At 31.9% G+C, this 7036-nt stretch overlaps 1 protein-coding gene across 7 annotated transcripts in view; it reads left to right on the top strand.

Moving 5' to 3' along the window:
• The first annotated feature begins 6612 nt into the window (after window positions 1–6612).
• LOC133464461 (unconventional myosin-VI-like) overlaps window positions 6613–7036 on the top strand; it is a 73561-nt gene continuing 73137 nt past the window's right edge. For all 7 annotated transcript variants that reach the window (XM_061746460.1, XM_061746466.1, XM_061746465.1 and 4 more), the window contains exon 1: window positions 6613–6801. The gene's annotated coding sequence lies outside the window, so the exon portion shown is untranslated. The remainder of the gene's footprint in view (window positions 6802–7036) is intronic.

Raw genomic sequence — 7036 nt, 5'->3', positions numbered from 1 at the left:
ACACACACACATAGTCACACAGACATACACACACACACACACAAACACATAGTCACACACACATACACACACACACATAGTCACACAGACATACACAGACAAACACACACATAGTCACACACACACACACACACACACACAAACACATAGTCACACAGACATACACACACACACACACATAGTCACACAGACATATACACACACACACACACATAGTCACACAGACATATACACACACACACACACACACACACATAGTCACACAGACATACACAGACAAACACACACACACACACACACACACACATAGTCACACAGACAAACACACACACACACACACACACACACTTATACACTCACACACACACACACACACACACACACACACACACACACACACACACACACACACACATAGTCACAGACATATACACACACACACACACACACACACACATAGCCACACAGACATACACACACACATAGCCACACAGACATACACACACACACGCACACACAGTCACACACACACATAGTCACACACACACACACACACACACACACACACACACACACACACACACACATAGCCACACAGACATAGTCACAGACATATATACACACATAGCCACACAGACATATACACACACACATAGCCACACAGACATATACACACACACACATAGCCACACAGACATATACACACAGCAGTCCTTGCCCATCCCCATCTAAAAAATGTGTTTTTGTGTTATTGTAAAAAACTAACGAGGTTTCCAGCCGTTTGCTGCTCATGAAAACACCGACACTAGTGGGAGGTGGTTGGTTGTTTAGGAGCGTCTGCAGCCGCTGGAAGTGGTTTTTAAGTTCAGGTTTTTCTTAATTATTTATCATTTTTATTTTTCAAAAAAAAAATTTTAAAAAATAAGTTAACACCACATTTCACACAACAAAAAGAAAAACATTACAATGACAAAATTTAAATAAAAAGACATTTTTCTACAAAACGGCAAGATATAAATCTACACTTTTTACACAGAATGGAGAAAACACAATAGGTTTGGAAATATCCAGCTCCCATTGGTCGTTTATATCGTTGAAAGACAATAGAGGTTATAGTAGCTACGTTAAAGAAAATAGAGGTTATAGTAGCTACGTGAAAAGGAGTTCTTTGTATCTGCACTCGATTGCTCTTCCTGCGGGAGACCCGGATGTCTGACACAGTAAAACTGAAATTGAATTGCAAAAACTGAATTTGAATTGTGAGAACTGAATGTAGATTCAGTTTTTTAATGCAATGATTCAAGTTGAGCAATTCAAATTCAAATATAAATTACCGTATTTTCTGGACTATAAGCCGCACCTGTATATAAGCCGCATCCGCTCTATTTAAAAAAAAAAAGATATTTAGCTGCAGATATTTGTGTTGTTAGATTAGATATTTACTACATGTACAGAAGGATTCTGAACTGTAAATGATGTACATGTTTGTACCTAAATAGATCCTTTTCCTAACAGTGTCTTTTAAGTCTTTTATTTATGAGAATAAAGTCGTAATATTACGAGGATAAAGTCGTAATTTATGAGAATAATGTCGTTATATTAATTAGAATAAAGTCGTAATATTACGAGAATAAAGTCACAATTTATGAGAATAAAGTCGTAATATTTTGAGAATAAAGTGTTAATTTATGAGAACTCTAACAGGAAGAGTGTGTTAAAATGAGGAATATTGAGCATCTTGTGAAGTTATATTTATATATTTATAATATATTTAAAATTATGACTTTATTCTCATATTATTATGACTTTATTTCGTAATTTCCTTCTTTTTTTTTCTTAGTTTGGCCCTAACACTCCAAATTCAAATATAAATTACCGTATTTTCTGGACTATAAGCCGCACCTGTATATAAGCTGCATCCGCTCTATTTAAAAAAAAAAAAAAGATATGCAAGCGGCAGATATTTCTGTTGTTAGATTAGATATTTATGTTGTTAGATTAGATATTTACTACATGTACAGAACGATTTTGAACTGTAAATGATGTACGTGTTTGTACCTAAATAGATCTTTCCTAACAGTGTCTTTTAAGTCTTTTATTATACTTTTCTGATTAAAACGGGACAGAACAAAGAGAAAATAACCGGTATTTATTTATCTGTTTGAAATCTGCTTCTACTTCTATCTGCTAAAGAAGAAGTAGCAGATTCTTCTTTGCATTTATTTTGTCTTAGTTTTTATTCTAATTCCGGTTAGCACTCCCCTAGCGGTGGAAGAAAAATCCACAGAATAGCTGCACCTTTTTATAAGCTGCTGGTTGAAAATCTATGGAAAAAGTAGCGGCTTATAGTCCAGAAAATACGGTATTCAAATTCAGTTTCTAGTGGCACATATTTCTGCCCATAGTTGACGTTTTTAATCTCAGATTCCACTGATCTGCAGTGAGATGAACCAGCGTTCCCGTCGTGACTCGGTGGAAGTCGTGGGGGAATTTAGAAACCAAAAGTTCAGGTTTCTAAATTCCTTCTGCATCACAAACATCTTTATCACATATTTACTTTCAACTCAAAGCTCCGTTTAGTTAAAACTCCAATTAGATTTTATTCCTTCCCAAACCTGTTGTAGCAGAATGATCATGTATCTAAAGTTTCACTTCCTCCCAGAGTTTCTCTACTTGAGAACAAACTGCCATAAACAATAAAGATCTGCCCTTTTCTCTGTCTTATCTTACACAAACATCCGGAATAGCATGATTTAATTAGTAAAGTTTAACTGGAGTCGTATAAGAACGTATTAACCAGTCGGACTGCAGGAGTTTTAGACTTAGTTCTGATTTGGAACCAGCGTCTCCGTCCGGTTTTATACCGGATACATGTGGAATCTACGACGGGTGTTAGGGCCAAACTAAGAGAAAAAATAATAATAGGAAATTACGAGAATAAAGTCGTAATAGAATAAACTCGTAACATTACGAGAATAAAGTAATATGAGAATAAAGTCGTCATATTAATTAGAATAAAGTCGTAATATTATGAGAATAAAGTCGTAATATTACGAGAATAAAGTCGTAATATTATGAGAATAAAGTCGTAATATTACGAGAATAAAGTCGTAATATTTTGAGAATAAAGTGTTAATTTATGAGAACTCTAACAGGAAGAGTGTGTTAAAATGAGGAATATTGAGCATCTTGTGAAGTTATATTTATATATTTATAATATATTTAATATTACAACTTTATTCTCATATTATTATGACTTTATTTCATAATTTTTTAATTTTATTAATTTAATTTAATTTAATTTTAATTTTAAAATTTTTTTTTTTCTTAGTTTGGCCCTAATACTCCATCGTCCACCATAAATGTGTATATAAATATATATATATATATATAAAGGCCTTCATGTATTTATATATATATATCACTGTTTCTTCAGAGTCGGGACAAAACATGTGCACTGTAGAAAAGTCTAATTCAAATAAAAAGTAAAGAAATGTGTAACAATTGGCATGCTTACAAAGTTAGATCAAGAGGAATTCTGAATGCTGATGATAAGTTTAAGCCTTAAAAAAAATTTTTTTTGAGGGTATTTGTTCAAATGTATGACTAGTAGTAAGCTCACCCATGTTAATTATTTTGTCACAGTCAAGGGGTCTCAGTATTCAATTATTAAAAAAAACTTCAAAAACCTCTTAAATTGTGAGAAAATTCATATTAAGTTAAAGATAAGGGTTAAAAGTATTTAAGACAACATAGAGTTTTAACATAAAAAAAGATTTTCCATAAAAATATGGCCATCGAAGTTGTGTCACACTTTTTGTCAACTCCATCATCGTTTTCATTAACCTCATTTAAATCAGATAATAGCATGGTCAGCTATTTCCCTGAGGACCCCTTTTCATTCTCCTGGCTGTGGTGAATGCAGCAGTAGCACACATGCTCTGGTAAGTTTTACATTTTTTGATATTTTAAACAAACAATGTTAATTTTTCTATGGTCACAGCCAGAAAATATCAACTCCGTGTATCCATTGTGAAAGTTTTAAAAAACATTAGTGGATTAAATTTAAGTATTTTAGTGAAGACATGTTGACAGCTAGCAACTGACAAAAAAGTAGCTAGCTAGCTGCAGTGTATTTTTGCGCAGAGGAAAAAAACATGCCATTTCGTCAACTCCGTCATCGTCAACTCCGTCACTTTTTATCGATGACGGAGTTGACATATCATTTTATTGTAACGTTAATGACAGTTGTTATGACTCAAGATGTATGTTCAAGCAGGAGGAGTAATACTCTGTTCAGTAAAGTAGGTAGCATATCCTCAATAAATTTTAAAAGATAAATTGTTCTCCTTTGTCAACTCCGTCATTTTTTGTCAACTCCGTCATCACGAAATCAGCACAATGAAATGTATATTTTTGTTATTTTTTGGCGGGAATCAAATTCGCTTTTCAGATTTTTGTTGGTACAGTAATAAAGTATCATCAGATAAACATGTTGTTTTGTCTTATTTACTTTTAGAATGTTTTCAAATACTATTAAAATCAAATATGAAGTATGAAAATGCAAATATTTGGGAATTCCTGTACGAAGAACCCTGTGTAATTAAGCCAGAAGTATTTATATTGTATTTTCCTGCCTATTTCAGTGACTTAACACTATAAGAACACAAATCAGAATGTTAGATTCTTGTTGGGATGGAATAATAGTAATTAAACACTTTTTAGTGTCAGTGACGGAGTTGATAAAAATCAAGGCATTGTGGTATATATGTGAATTTGTCAAAAATACATAAATACCTACAGCCTGCACCTTTATTTGGTTAAATAGCTCACATCTTGATCTTCCTGAATATACAACTCATATGAACATAAGGACAATTTTCAAAAAAACTATTTCAGAATGCATTTTGTCCCGACTCTGAAGAAACAGTGATATATATATATATATATATATATATATATATATATATATATATATATATATATATATATATATATACATATATACAGTATATATATATATATATATATATATATATATATATATATATATATATATATATATATATATATATATATATATATATATATATATATATATATATATATATATATATATATATGGATTCCAGCTCCTATTTCAGGAGAATCTGCTACTTCCTGGTTATGGACCAATAGCAGAGCAGCTGGACCTTCATTTGCATAACGAGGCAGAAATTCATCAGGTAAAGTAAAAAGAGGAAACAAGAGAATAAAGAACCAGGAACGCAGGGAAGGAAAAGAAAAACAATAAATACATTTCTGTCAGTTTCTGGTCCTCCATATATATGTCTATATATGTACGTATAAGTGTCTATATTTGTCTACATACATATATGTCTATATACAGTATGTGTACATATGTACATACAGTAAATATATGTATGTATATGTACATATATGTACATATACATACATATATGTCTATATACAGTACGTCTACATATGTACACATGTGTGTATATATGTGAACATACCTACAAATATATGTCTTTATATGTACAAAATGTAAATATATATATATATATATATATATATCTCTACATATGTATGTACAATATGTGTCTATATATGTACATAAACATGTATAAATATGTCTACATATGTACATAATTGTGTCTATATATGTACATATACATGTATAAATATCTCTACATATGTATGTATATATGTCTATATATGTACATATACATGTATAAATATCTCTACATATGTACGTATAAGTGTGTATTGAATTCAATTCAATTTTATTTATATAACGTCTAAAACAAAAGTTGTTTCTATGATGTTTCCAGATGATACATGATCCTGAGCAATTATTACATAAATAATATATATGTCTACATTTGTAAATATCTATGTATATGTATATGTGTACATACATACATATATATATATATATATATATATATATATATATATATATATATATATATATGATATAATATGATAATATAATATCATGTATTATATTATTATTTAATTATTATTATTATTTAATCATAAATTATAATTATTTTAATTCTTATTTAATTCTTATTCTTATTTATTATAATAGAATATAAATATAATATATATATCTATACACATATATGTATATATACATATATGTGTATATATACATATATTATGTTAATATTCTATTAATAATAAATAATAATAATAATTAAATAATTAGATTACTATTTAATATTGAATATAATAAATTATATTATATTATCAGATTTTATATATATATATATATATATATATATATATATATATATATATATATATATATATATATATATATATATATATATATATCATAATATGATTTTTATATATATATATATATATATATATATCATAATATGATTTATATATATATATTATATTATCAGATATTATCAGATTATATATATATATGCCTATGTGTATTAACTCCGTCTCTGGTTCCTCCTCTCTGTATCCAGGTCCCATCAGAACCACATCAGACCCACAGCGCCCCCTCTCGGAACCACAGCGCCCCCTCTCGGAACCACAGCGCCCCCTGCTGCCCGGGAGCCCCGTATATCCGTGACGTCACGGCCCGCCTCCCCAGCCTGAGCTCGGACTGGGAGGGAGTGGGATCAGACTGGGATCTCTCCTCTCCAGCAGGAACCACAGCCCTTCTGCACCCGCCCCGGACCCGGACCCGGGACCAGCCCCGGGACTAGACCCTCCTCTGCCCGCCCCGGAGCCCCGCGGAGCCGCCGCGGACCCCCGCCGCCTCTAGCCCAGGTAAGAGCCGCTCCTTCCGGGGAGAGAACCAGGAAAACCGGCCATTTAAACCGGAGCTGCCGATGGAGCAGGGCCGGCTCTGCGCATGCGCGGGGGGACAACACCACCAAAACAGGCCGTTTAAACCGGAGTTTACTTTTATTTTCTTTATTTATTGAACACAGTTTATAAAGAAGAAAAAAACACGTTTGATACCAGCTGCTAGTGGAGGAAATACTGTGTTTAAACGGGAGTT

The sequence above is a fragment of the Cololabis saira genome, chromosome 18, assembly GCF_033807715.1.
Source record: "Cololabis saira isolate AMF1-May2022 chromosome 18, fColSai1.1, whole genome shotgun sequence".
Taxonomy (NCBI): domain Eukaryota; kingdom Metazoa; phylum Chordata; class Actinopteri; order Beloniformes; family Belonidae; genus Cololabis; species Cololabis saira.
Note: the sequence above shows the minus strand (reverse complement) of the source record. Positions and strands in the feature narration are given on the sequence as shown.